General features: G+C 37.4%; 1 protein-coding gene across 3 annotated transcripts in view; it reads right to left on the minus strand.

The window, feature by feature from the left end:
* The window catches only part of LOC136854599 (ankyrin repeat and protein kinase domain-containing protein 1-like), a 66649-nt gene that overhangs the window by 38657 nt on the left and 15973 nt on the right, over positions 1-12019 (minus strand). Inside the window, exon 1 of one of the 3 annotated variants that reach the window (XM_067131051.1) lies at positions 11059-11210. The exons of the other annotated variants lie outside the window; for them this stretch is intronic. The gene's annotated coding sequence lies outside the window, so the exon portion shown is untranslated. Of the gene's footprint in view, positions 1-11058; positions 11211-12019 lie in introns of those variants that run through there. 3 annotated transcript variants of the gene reach the window in all.

Raw genomic sequence — 12019 nt, forward strand, 5'->3', positions numbered from 1 at the left:
TCTTCACACCTTTGGGATACGCTTGTCACTACAAAGCCTTCGATCCAAATACAATGAATATGAAGTAAGTCTGATGTCCGAGTAATTTAATTATAATATATATATATATATATATATATATATATATATATATATATATATATATATATATATATATATATACATATATATATATATATATATATATATATATATATATATATATATATATATATATATATATATATATATATATATGTTTGTGTGTGTATTTTTCACCTCGAGTAAAATTCATTTCAAAATTAGATCCGGTGGGTCAAGAGAGGGCCACTGTTCAACCTGACTGTGAGGAGTCAAGACCTAATGTCAACTTCTTAACTACAGTACATTTCTCACGCAACGAACGTATCTACAACTGATCCAAGTATTTCTTGGTGTTATGTCTAACAGTTTGGTTAAACGACTCCTGACTGCAAAAATAGTGACTGCGATGCATAAAAATGCGATCGATGCATCCACAACAAACCTCATCACTTTCTCGGGTTTCAGAGACCGTGTCCTAATCCAGACACTACGTTTGTTCTAACACTTCAAGAACCAATTTCTGCACTCGGATTTTTGTACAGTCTTACGATTTACTCCAAATTTCGATTCTGCCTTGATTTTTCGTAAGAAGATATACAGAATTCAGGGTAAAGGCCAAGCGCTGGGCCCTACGAGGTCATTCAGCGCTGAAATGGAAATTGAGAGTATAAATGTTTGAAAGGTGTAACAGGAGGAAAACCTCGCAGTTGCACTATGAATCAATTGTTAGCAGAGGTTGGAAAGGAAGACGGAGGAGAGGGAATATGAAGGGAGGTACAGTAAAAGGAACGAAGGAGGTTGCAGCTAAGGGCCGAAAGCACGCTGCAAAGAACCTTAAGTAATGCCTACATCGCATCGCGTGAGGTGCACTGTCGGCACTATCCCCTACGGGGCTACGGGGAATTTTTCGTAAGTGATCAGAAAATTTACGTCACTTATGGACGAATTCGACGTTTGGGTTGCAAAACGCCTTTGCATTTGCGTGCTAGCTCGAAAATGCCAAATGTCAAATGTCACAAAACATTTGAAACGTATAAAGGAACAGAATCTTCAGTAGACATTTATGGCTGACTTCACAAAGAATCACTGGGACTTCCAAATGAACAGACATGCAAATCGGATACAAGAGTGATTTGAAACCAGATATACAAAAATACACTTAAAATTCAGAACTTCTCATTTTAACCTGATATGTAAAATTCCAAATAATTACTTCAACTAGTAGAGATCTACAGAATTAATGTCTTAGCAACTACAAAAACAAGTAAAAAATGCGCCGAAGTTTCTTCGGCGCAATCGAGTTTTCTGTACAGCGTATCATGCTGTATGAAACTCTCAGCCACGGCCCATGAAACTCTCAGCCGCGGCGGCCCATGAAATTTTCAGCCAGGGCCAGGTGGTGGCTTGTGTTGTTGGCATCTATAGCGGTGCCCTAAGAAATATTCACTAATTACTGCATTTTCATATCATTTTCATGACTAAATGCACTTTTTGTGATAAAACTACTAAAATATTCAGGTACCCAGGTAGTGCTCGAGTTACGATATTTTGCCTTACGATAATTGGATTTTGCACTGGGGTAAGCCAGACGCACGATCATGACTAACTTTAATTTTAAGTAAAATAAAAACTACTGAAGCTACAGGGCTGCAATTTGGTATGTTCGATGATTGGAGGGTGGATGATCAACATACCAATTTGCAGCCCTCTAGCCTCAGTCGTTTCTAAGATCTAAGGGCGGACAGAAAAAGTGCGGACGGACGGACAAATAGCCATCTCAAGAGTTTTCTTTTACAGAAAACTAAAAACTTAGATCTACACCCAAATATCTTAAGAATTACATCCTGACGCTAAAGAGCAGACTTCACATACTTCTCCCCGCGACGAAGTTTCAAAATAAGTATACCTTAGTTTAACCAGACCACTGAGCTGATTAACAGCTCTCCTAGGGCTGACGAAAGAACGCGACGAGGAAGACTTTCAAGCTCCAAGCTCACCATTACGTCAGAACGTCGTCATACGCTGACACGCAGGGAATTAACTACAGTACACTTGTCGTTGTTTGCATAATCGTGCCTCTAAGAATGTTGTTCAACGTGAAAAGTATGTACAAAAAAGGGCAATTTAAAATCCAGAACTAACCGACAGAGAAAGGTGAAATCTATTCTGAGACAATACTTACAAAATCTAAGATGACAATAAAAGGTTATATTGCTACATACACCCTTTCTACACAACAGTAATTTACCTAGGAAAATTATAGAAGGGCGTGTGGTGAATCTTACATGGGAAGACTGACACGTTTATGAATACATGTATGTAGGCATGTATGTATGTATGTGTAAATTTCGCACATGTTGAAAACAAATAAAATATATATTTATATGTGTGTATGTGTATATATATATATATATATATATATATATATATATATATATATATATATATATATATATATATATATATATATATATATATGTGTGTATATGAACAAAATTATGATAAAAATCAACTGTTCAAATAAAACTGAAGCGTTTGCTACGACATTCGTACTTTTAAAATATACTTCTAATTTTAAATCAATAATTTAAGTCACTTGTCGGAAGAAAACTAGCCAACACTGGTTTATTGACTGAAAGCGTACACGCATCTCTCACACACACACACTATACATACATATATATATATATATGTGTGTGTGTGTAATGAATCTGGCACTGACTGCTGTCTTATCTTGTATCAGAAGTCACCTCCTGTCAGGGACCAAGAGATTGTTTTGAATACTATATATATATATATATATATATATATATATATATATATATATATATATATATATATATATATTATATATATATATATATATATATATATATATATATATATATATATATATATATATATATATATAATATTCAACACTACCCCTTGCCCTTAATAAGAAAAGAATCACTGTCACAGCAGGCTCATCAGCTGAGCCATTCAGCCCACCTGCACACACACTGAGCTATTCAGGATATACTGTATTGCATACACTACAAGCTGATGATGATCATCCATTCTATTACATTTTTAATATCGACCATGTTTCCCAATAATACACTTTTATTAACCTATCATCTTCCATTCTTTCCACATGGCCAAACCATCTAAAAGCATTCTTACAAATCATTTTACATACACTAACTGTTTAGTAATTCTTTGTATCACTTCATTTCTCACCCTTTTAATGCCATATATACTAAGCAAACAATTCAGCTTTACAATTTCCACCTGATTTCTTCCAGTCATATTTAACACCCACAATCCACTTCCATAAACTAAAGCTGGCTCTATGATCCTTTATATATTCCCATCTTGGTTTTCGTAGAAACTCTAAGCTTCTCCATCTTTTGTATACACACTGCTGCCTTCCTTGACTTCCATTTTCTGTAACTTACCTCTCATTCGAATTTCATCCAGTATATTTACTCACTAATATTTACACAAACGGCTACTTCCATTCTTCCACTCTCCATATTAACACAAATTGCCCAACCTTTCTTGTTTCCAATTGCTCACATTTACTTTCAACTTTCTCCTCTTGTAAACATTTTCCCAATTCTTTCACTAGGGTCGACAGTCTGTCTCCACTATCCCCAATCAGCAATCTGTCATCTGCAAACATCAGCCATCTAACCCTCCAGGAACGAACCGTTTTCTTATCCTACAATTTTGCACTCATCTCTACTGCTCTTCTCCGACTTCTTGCATCTTTCAGTCCATAAATATATAAAAAAATCCGGAAAGACACAACACTGCTTATACTAACTCCCACTCTTGCATTATATATGCATTTGTGTTGGGTGTGTGTGTGTGTGTGTGTGTGTGTGTGTGTGTGTGTGTAAACTGTTGGTCATCCAATCTAATCTTGGACCCTGTAAGACCTCACAAGCGAAACCTCTAAGGAATGTCAAATGCCACAAGTATAAGATTCCTTGACCCTCAATAGACTAGGATACAGGGCTACCTAGCTGATAATGGCGAGTTGACACATCCGAAAGCATCCTGGGGTGGCCAAACAACAAAAAACATAGTCATTGTCACTTGCAGAACTGTGGATATACTTCCAACACAAAATACTTCCACAACATCAGCCACTTAATTCAACTACAAAGCCTCATCAGCAGTTACCCAATCCCGTTAAACAGCGTCAATCAGGTGTTCTTATCCTCCTGCCTCATAACACCTCAAAACTGTGCACTCTCTTCATCTGTCTACAGTCCTCCATTCCTTCCAAATGACTAAAACATCTCAAAACACGGTGGTACACCCTTTTACCTAAGCAAACTTTTCCACCACTTCTCCAGATCAACAAATTTCTTCGCCTTTTAATTCTTTTTAAACTACATCCACTACATAAACAATTCATCTGGACATTCACACATATTTCTTTCCCTGCATCCACCATCCACATTTCATTTCCATAAAGAAAATTTGGCTCAACATTCCTTCCAAACAAATATGTAAAGTAAGTCATTTAACAAGTACTACCTTGATGGTAGTACAAAGAGCTACGTGTGACAATGCTGCCCTAGGAAGCGTGCAAGCGAAAGAGATAAAGAGAAGTGTGTACTAAAACATGGGCGACGTTATTCATTCTACCAGGAAGGGAGTGAGGCAAGGTTTTGGGTACGAACATACAGTAACGCAGATAACAGGAGGGCTGATATAGGAAGAACTGTTTGCTTTCAGATAAGGGAAAGGACAATCCAATGTTTGTTAATAAGTCGGCTGTGAGAGAAGCAAGAATAAAGGGGGAATTTGTACACAGTGCACATGTACTTAAAGAGAGCTTACAACAGAAATGATATACAAGCTATGTCGTTGATTTCTAAATGAAAATTAAGTTACAATATTCAGATGTGAGTGACTAACATATAAAAGTTGGCCTGAGAGAAGGGTGTGTGAAGTCTCTCAAGGTTTTCGAATATTCGTATGGATGCCTTTTTAATATTTATGTAGAAAGTGAGAAAGCTAAAGAGCAAATATAGGTGGAAAGCTGAGGGTTAAGGAAAAGGCTCATATATGGAGTGTGGATTGTATAATGTTTTCTGATGCTATATTGTCAGTTTGTGTGAGTGAAGAGAGGCTGCAAAAACTGGTAAAAGAGTCCGACAGAATTTGCAAGTGGATAAATTTGAAAGCAGATGAAAACAAGAATAAGATATTCAGGGGGAAATGTAAGCAATGAATAAGGGAAAATTATAGAGGCATTTGAATGGTGGAAGAACAGTGGAGCCAGAACCTCCTAAGTATTTTAGAGTGCATGCAATCAATAGTGAAGAGAAAAGATGAGTCAAGGTAGGAGGGGCTAGGAAGGTGGCACGATATCTGCATAAGATTTTCATAGGAGAGAACGAGTGAATATTCATGCGAATGTTGGAACGCAGGGATTTTATTTTAGCTTAAGCTCTTTAATGAGAGAAGATAATGAATGTCGAATTCAAATCAAAGGTAGATGCGGTAGATGCAATAAAAATGAGAAAATGGAGGATAACGCTTGTGGAAAGGGTGCAAATTCAAGAGGTGATGGAACGAAAGCAGGGCTGTGCATGCCAGACAGAGGAGAGTGGTGCAGTATGTCTGCGCCGGTCGGGGGGCCGCCACCGGTGTTAGAGATGCATACGTGCATGCACACAAGCATATAAATAATCAAATAACTTTATACATATATATTATATATATATATATATATATATATATATATATATATATATATATGCATATACATATACAGCACACATATGTGTGTGTGTGTTAGTGTGTGTGTAAAGAGAGAGAGAGAGAGAGAGAGAGAGAGAGAGAGAGAGAGAGAGAGAGAGAGAGAGAGACTCTCGGCTCATAAGCCCCACAGAGAAAGACAGCGAAAATCACATCAGGCAGCTGCAAAAAACTATATTAGCAATTTCATGTCAACATTTACTGTTAACCGAAATAGCGCAATGACACTACACTGATAAGCCATATGAGCTCACTTGAGAATCACATTAGCAGATAGGCGACATGTCAGGAATAACCAATACCACAAACCGCTCGATCCGTATGCCACAGAGCCTCACTGTGACCCTTCACCAAACGCCCAGTAGTACAATAAGGAAATATACAAAATAAAAGACAATATCTTCTTAATTCAGAGTGCAAGAAAAACAAATAAAAATGGCCATGAATCATTAGGCTTACCATTATAAGGATTCACGCGTCCCAATGACCCATTATAGTGGCATTCATTCTCGTAAGCGTGATCAGCCACTAGTTCTTCTAACTAAGAACTTTCCTTGCCCCTTTATGATTAGAACAGAATATGGAATTTAGGCCAAAGGCCGAGCGCTGGGGCCTATTAGGCTGAGCTGAAGTTCCTCATTGGGCGGGTCGCTATCGTACTCGGCTACCACTCTGCTGGGCCCGCGTTCGATTCTCCGACCGGCCAATGAAGAATTAGAGGAATTTATTTCTGGTGATAGAAATTCATTTCTCGCTATAATGTGGTTCGGATTCCACAATAAGCTGTAGGGCCCGTTGCTAGGTAACCAGTTGGTTCTTAGCCACGTGAAATAAGTCTAATCCTTCGGGCCAGCCCTACGAGAGCTGTTAATCAGCTCAGTGGTCTGGTTAAACTAAGGTATACTTAACTCATTCAGAGCTGAAACATAAATTGAGAGTAAAAAGGTTTGAAAGGCGTAACAGGAGGAAAATCTCGAGAGTTGCACTGTGAATCAATTGTTAGGAGAGGGTGGAAGGAAGATGAAAGAAAGGGAAAATGAACGGAGGAATTGCTCCACTATGCTCTCATTTACTGTAACGTTCTTCCCCACGCGGTGGCCAAAGGTAGAGGCAACTGTACTCGTGTATCTTATCCTTCCGTAAGGGGAAACTCAAATAAAAATTAACGGTATGAACACCTCACCCAAACCAAACAATGAACCAGAGTCTTCAAGATGGATCACGTACGCAAAACTGTTGACCTCTCTCCTCGTGGGTAAATTTACTTTACGAATACTGATGATCCGATGAGATCCCCAAGGGCCATGTTCTTGCGCCTCTTTTTTTTTTTTTTTTGTAGCCTTTATTTTCGAGATGCTAATGATAACCGAAGTTTTTGTTGATAATTGTTCTGAGATCTAATTTTTCTTTTACATTCTCCCTGCCTTCCATTTCTCAAATATATTCGATTCTAGCACTTTGCTGGCCGCGAGTTCGAATCTCCGACCGGCCAATGAAGAATAAGAGGAATTTATTTCTGGTGATAGAAATTCATTTCTCGTTATAATGTGGTTCGGATTCCACAATAAGCTGTAGGTCCCGTTGCTAGGTAACCAATTGGTTCTTAGCCACGTAAAATAAGTCTAATCCTTCGGGCCAGCCCTAGGAGAGCTGTTAATCAGCTCAGTGGTCTGGTTAAACTAAGATATACTTAACTTTCTACTCTCCATAGCTGACAAGCAAAAGTGAATGGCTTCTTGGCTTGAGCTATAAGAATTTGTGATTACTACTACTACTACTACTACTACTACGGCGACGACGACGACAGAAGAAGAAGAAGAAGAAGAGAGGAAAGGATTTGTAGAGACACTCTTTACACGTCAATAGCCTCGTTATGCAGTGTCCTAGATTCTGCACTATTTCCAGGAACGGTATTTTGGGAACGCGTCTATCTAGCAATTTTACACAACAATATATTCAGTTTTTAATCTTCTTCCTATGAATTAACAGAGAAGGAAATCCACTCACCGGCAACTCACTACACAACTTCTAATTCCTGCTCACTACATAAATCCTTCTAATTCCTGCTCACTACACAAATCCTTCTAATTCCTGCCAAGAAAAATGTTCTTCTTATCCATCAGTTCAGGAATATCCTTCTAGCCAATCCACCCGTTCAAGCATACACTAAGTCTGAGAGAGAGAGAGAGAGAGAGAGAGAGAGAGAGAGAGAGAGAGAGAGAGAGAGAGAGAGAGAGAGAGTCTTTCTGTGTGCCCGTTACAGACAACCATTTGACTGCAAGTGTTCTCAGTTAGACAGAGGAACAAAGGAATATCTTATCTGATATGCCATTCTCTTTCTTGAATGTCTCACTGGTTCAAAGCCAAAAATGGTAAGGCACAACAAACATTCTGAGAGTACTGTCATAGTAATGCATATCCCTTACAGACCCACAACCAACTTCTCTCTATGATTCCAACTGAAGAAGAGTTGAAAGTGATTATGGTTTTTGCATGGGTTGCTATCTTCGATCATTTTTCCCACGGTAAGATCTTTTTATGGTACAAAAATACGATTTTGCAATGAAAAGGTAAGTGTAAGAAGCAGACTAACCGGCAAAGGGACAAAAGATCTTCATTTGTGGAGTGTGGTTCCTAAATATAAAGTCTCCATCTCTTACAGTTCAAAAGTTACGGTTAAGGTTAAGTTCAGTAAAGACAGACAGACGAACGATCACCCTTAATGCACACTGTGCATGATGGTTTCAGTTTAAGTTTGACTGAAATCCCTTTAACCGTATTTGAAGATCTGTGATTACAAGGAGTAGACAGGAGTAGTAATGACTATAGTTTCCCTATATATACATATATATATATATATATATATATATATATATATATATATATATATATATATATATATATATATATATATATATATGTATGTATATATATATATATATATATATATATATATATATATATATATATATATACATATATATATAATATAAATTCCAATTATATGTACACTGGTACAAGGCGAACTCTGTACTATAAGAAGGAAAAGTTTACATTAAAACATGCATTTTAAGAACACATGTACCCCACCCACCACTGACCAACTTCTAAGAGTATTCCCATTGACAAAAGTTTGAAAAATATTCCGTTCCTGAAAATGCAAAAACTCGGTAATTTACCCCAGAAAATCGGTACCTGTGAGACCCGACTAACCCTATGGCAGCTATCTGTGGCAAAAGGAACGTGGTCAAAATTTCAAGGTCACTACATTTGGCGTCGTCTGAAACTACTTCGTTCTAGTTTTGTATATATCAAATGTGGAATCTTCACTGTTAAAAAGTTATGACCATAGTTAGGGTTACGTACAAAATCTATGGAATAGATATACTTTCACAAAGAAATCTACGGAATAAGATAGAATTTCACAATTAACGAAATCTATGGAATAAGATAGAATTTCACAATGAATAAAATCTATGGAATACGATATAATTTCACTATTAACGAAATCTATGGAATACGATAAAGAATTTCACAATTAACAAAATCTATGGAATGAGATACAGAATTTCACAATTAGCAAAATCTATGGAATAAGATATAATTTCACTATTAACTAAACCTATGGGATAAGATAGAATGTCACAATTAATAAAATCTATGGAATAAGAGAATTTCACAGTTAACAAAATCTATGGAATAAGATATAGAATTTCACAATTAACAAAATCTATGGAATAAGATATAGAATTACACAATTGACAAAATCTATGGAATAGGACACAATTTCACTATTGACAAAGTCCATACACAATAAAAAGGTAAGTGTACCGTCAATAAAGGAAAGAACCAATCGAAAAGAAACGAAAAATGATTCAAACAGCAAACATGGCGCGATAAAGAAAACGAACACGAACAAAACGGAAGAGACAAAAGACCACGTGTACGACGAAAAATGCAATTTCATCATGGCTGCGACTCAAGGACTCAGTTCATTCTGGGAGGAGGGAATCGGCTGCATAAATCTGTGGCGTAGCTAGGGGGCCTAGGTGGGGCCAAGATATTTTTTTGGGGGGGCCAAAGAACATTGCACAAAACTAATGTAGCAGTTCTGTAATTAGTAAAATATACTATTCTCGAATGCATACAGCCATGTGAATTAAGGAAAATAATAGTACTATTGATTAGTAAACCTGTATTTGAGATGATATAAAGCTCAATAACTTTCAATTAATTTTCAACCTTGCTATATGCAAATGTATCAAATACTGTAAGGGTTAAGTTTAGCTACAATCGGAATTTCAACAGTGGGGGGGGGGGCTAGTGGGGGGAGACAAGCATCTGCCTTGGGGACCGGGGCCCCCCCCTGACCCCCTACCGCCTAGCGACGCCACTGACATAAATGCAATTTCCTTCCCAAGTGTTCTGGCTGTGGAAAGCACTGAAGCCTACAAAGAAAAAAATCTCCATTTTCATAAAGATAGTTTTTTGGTCAAATTAAAAAAAAATCGACTATTTGCTTTAAACAATCTATTTTTAAAAAAAATGGACTATTCGCTTTAAACAATCTTGATTTCATCAAACGATGACCAGACGATAAATGCACTCAAGTCTTAGCGAACGGCAGGCGTGAGTCGTCTGTCGTCAAGAAAACATTGCAAATGAATGCATATAGTTCCAAGAAGATTGTGAAAGGTAGTGATTTTCTCTTTTTTTCTCTCTCTCTCTAAAGGAGGAAAGTTTTTTATGGATTTCAGATACAAAGTCTGAATACAAGTCTAACGTAGTCACTCATCATGCTTGGAAAAACACCAAGGAGTCAAGACAACACCATCACCAGGACCCCAAAACCGAATCAATACGATATCACCTGACGTTCACAGGTCTGTATTCAGCCCAGAAGATTCTTTAAAATAAAATGAAAGGAATGCAATTAGTTTAAAAAAATCTTTTTTCCTTATGCAGCCTTAGAAAATATAAAAATAAGCATTTATATATTACTTGCATATGAAAATATAAATGACAGATTAAGAACAAAAAATAAAAATTTCATATTTTGGCTTTTGGCTTCTCACGAAAAATAACCAGCCATGAAAATGATTTTACAACACATAAGAAAAGGGCTTCATTATTGATGACATGATAGCAAAACAACAAAACACGAGGAAAAATTAAAATTAAATTTACCCTATTCCAAAACGCAACAATGTTTTACGTATAACCAGTACCCACCCACTTAACCAGGACCCCCTAAATGGGTCCTGAATCTTAATGCTTACGACGCAGTCCTACGCCTCAAAGAGTCGGTCTTGTGCGCAACCAATACTGGTTTCGAAGCATCGTCCAAAGCCGGTTGGGGCCTCGCTCTTTCGCAGGAGATGACTGCAGAGGATCGCCCTCACGGGGACCTTGAACATAACAGGCCAAACTGGCCTAGGCCATCTTCACTGCGCAGTTGAATCTCTGCTATATTCCGACCGCTTCTTGATCTAGTTCGTTTTTCTTTTACGAGTTTTTTTTCCAGGTTCTTTTTGTGTCATTACTGAATTCTTCAAACCACAGACTGACCTGCATAGCCTTTCACTTTCAGGGGATATATAAAAAAAAAAAAGTTGGCGCTTGAAAAGGTACTCTGTAACCTTATTCAACATCCTTATTTACATTGCGTTCTACACTTCGGTCATGCAATGAATAAATTCAATCTACTTTACAAAAGATTAAATGGCAACCGTAATGTGATAGTGACTCCTTGAAAGACTAAACTTTATTAGGAAGACTTACATTATGAATAGACATTAACTGAGAAAGGACACCTTAATCCCTTTACATCCGAATCAACGACGAAAATCTGAAGGAAAATGCAATGAAATTTCAGCATCTCTCTCTCTCTCTCTCTCTCTCTCTCTCTCTATAACAATGTCCCAACGTTTCGTTATGACCGTAATTCAAACACATCCCTCACTATTAATCCTTTCTTTCGCGTTAAAAAACACTCCCGACCTTCGACGAAAGACACCACATTTCCCATTGTTCGTCATTTCTCCTTTATCATAAAATCAAGGTCAGACGTTAACGGGCCCGTCTATCCTCGAGTGATACGTAAAATAAAAGAAATACACTGAAAGATGCTGCCACTTTCCTCCTGAGCATCGTCATCCCAGACACGGGGGACAGACACGGGGGACACAGACAC

This window comes from Macrobrachium rosenbergii, chromosome 29 (assembly GCF_040412425.1).
Source record: "Macrobrachium rosenbergii isolate ZJJX-2024 chromosome 29, ASM4041242v1, whole genome shotgun sequence".
Taxonomy (NCBI): Eukaryota; Metazoa; Arthropoda; class Malacostraca; order Decapoda; family Palaemonidae; genus Macrobrachium; species Macrobrachium rosenbergii.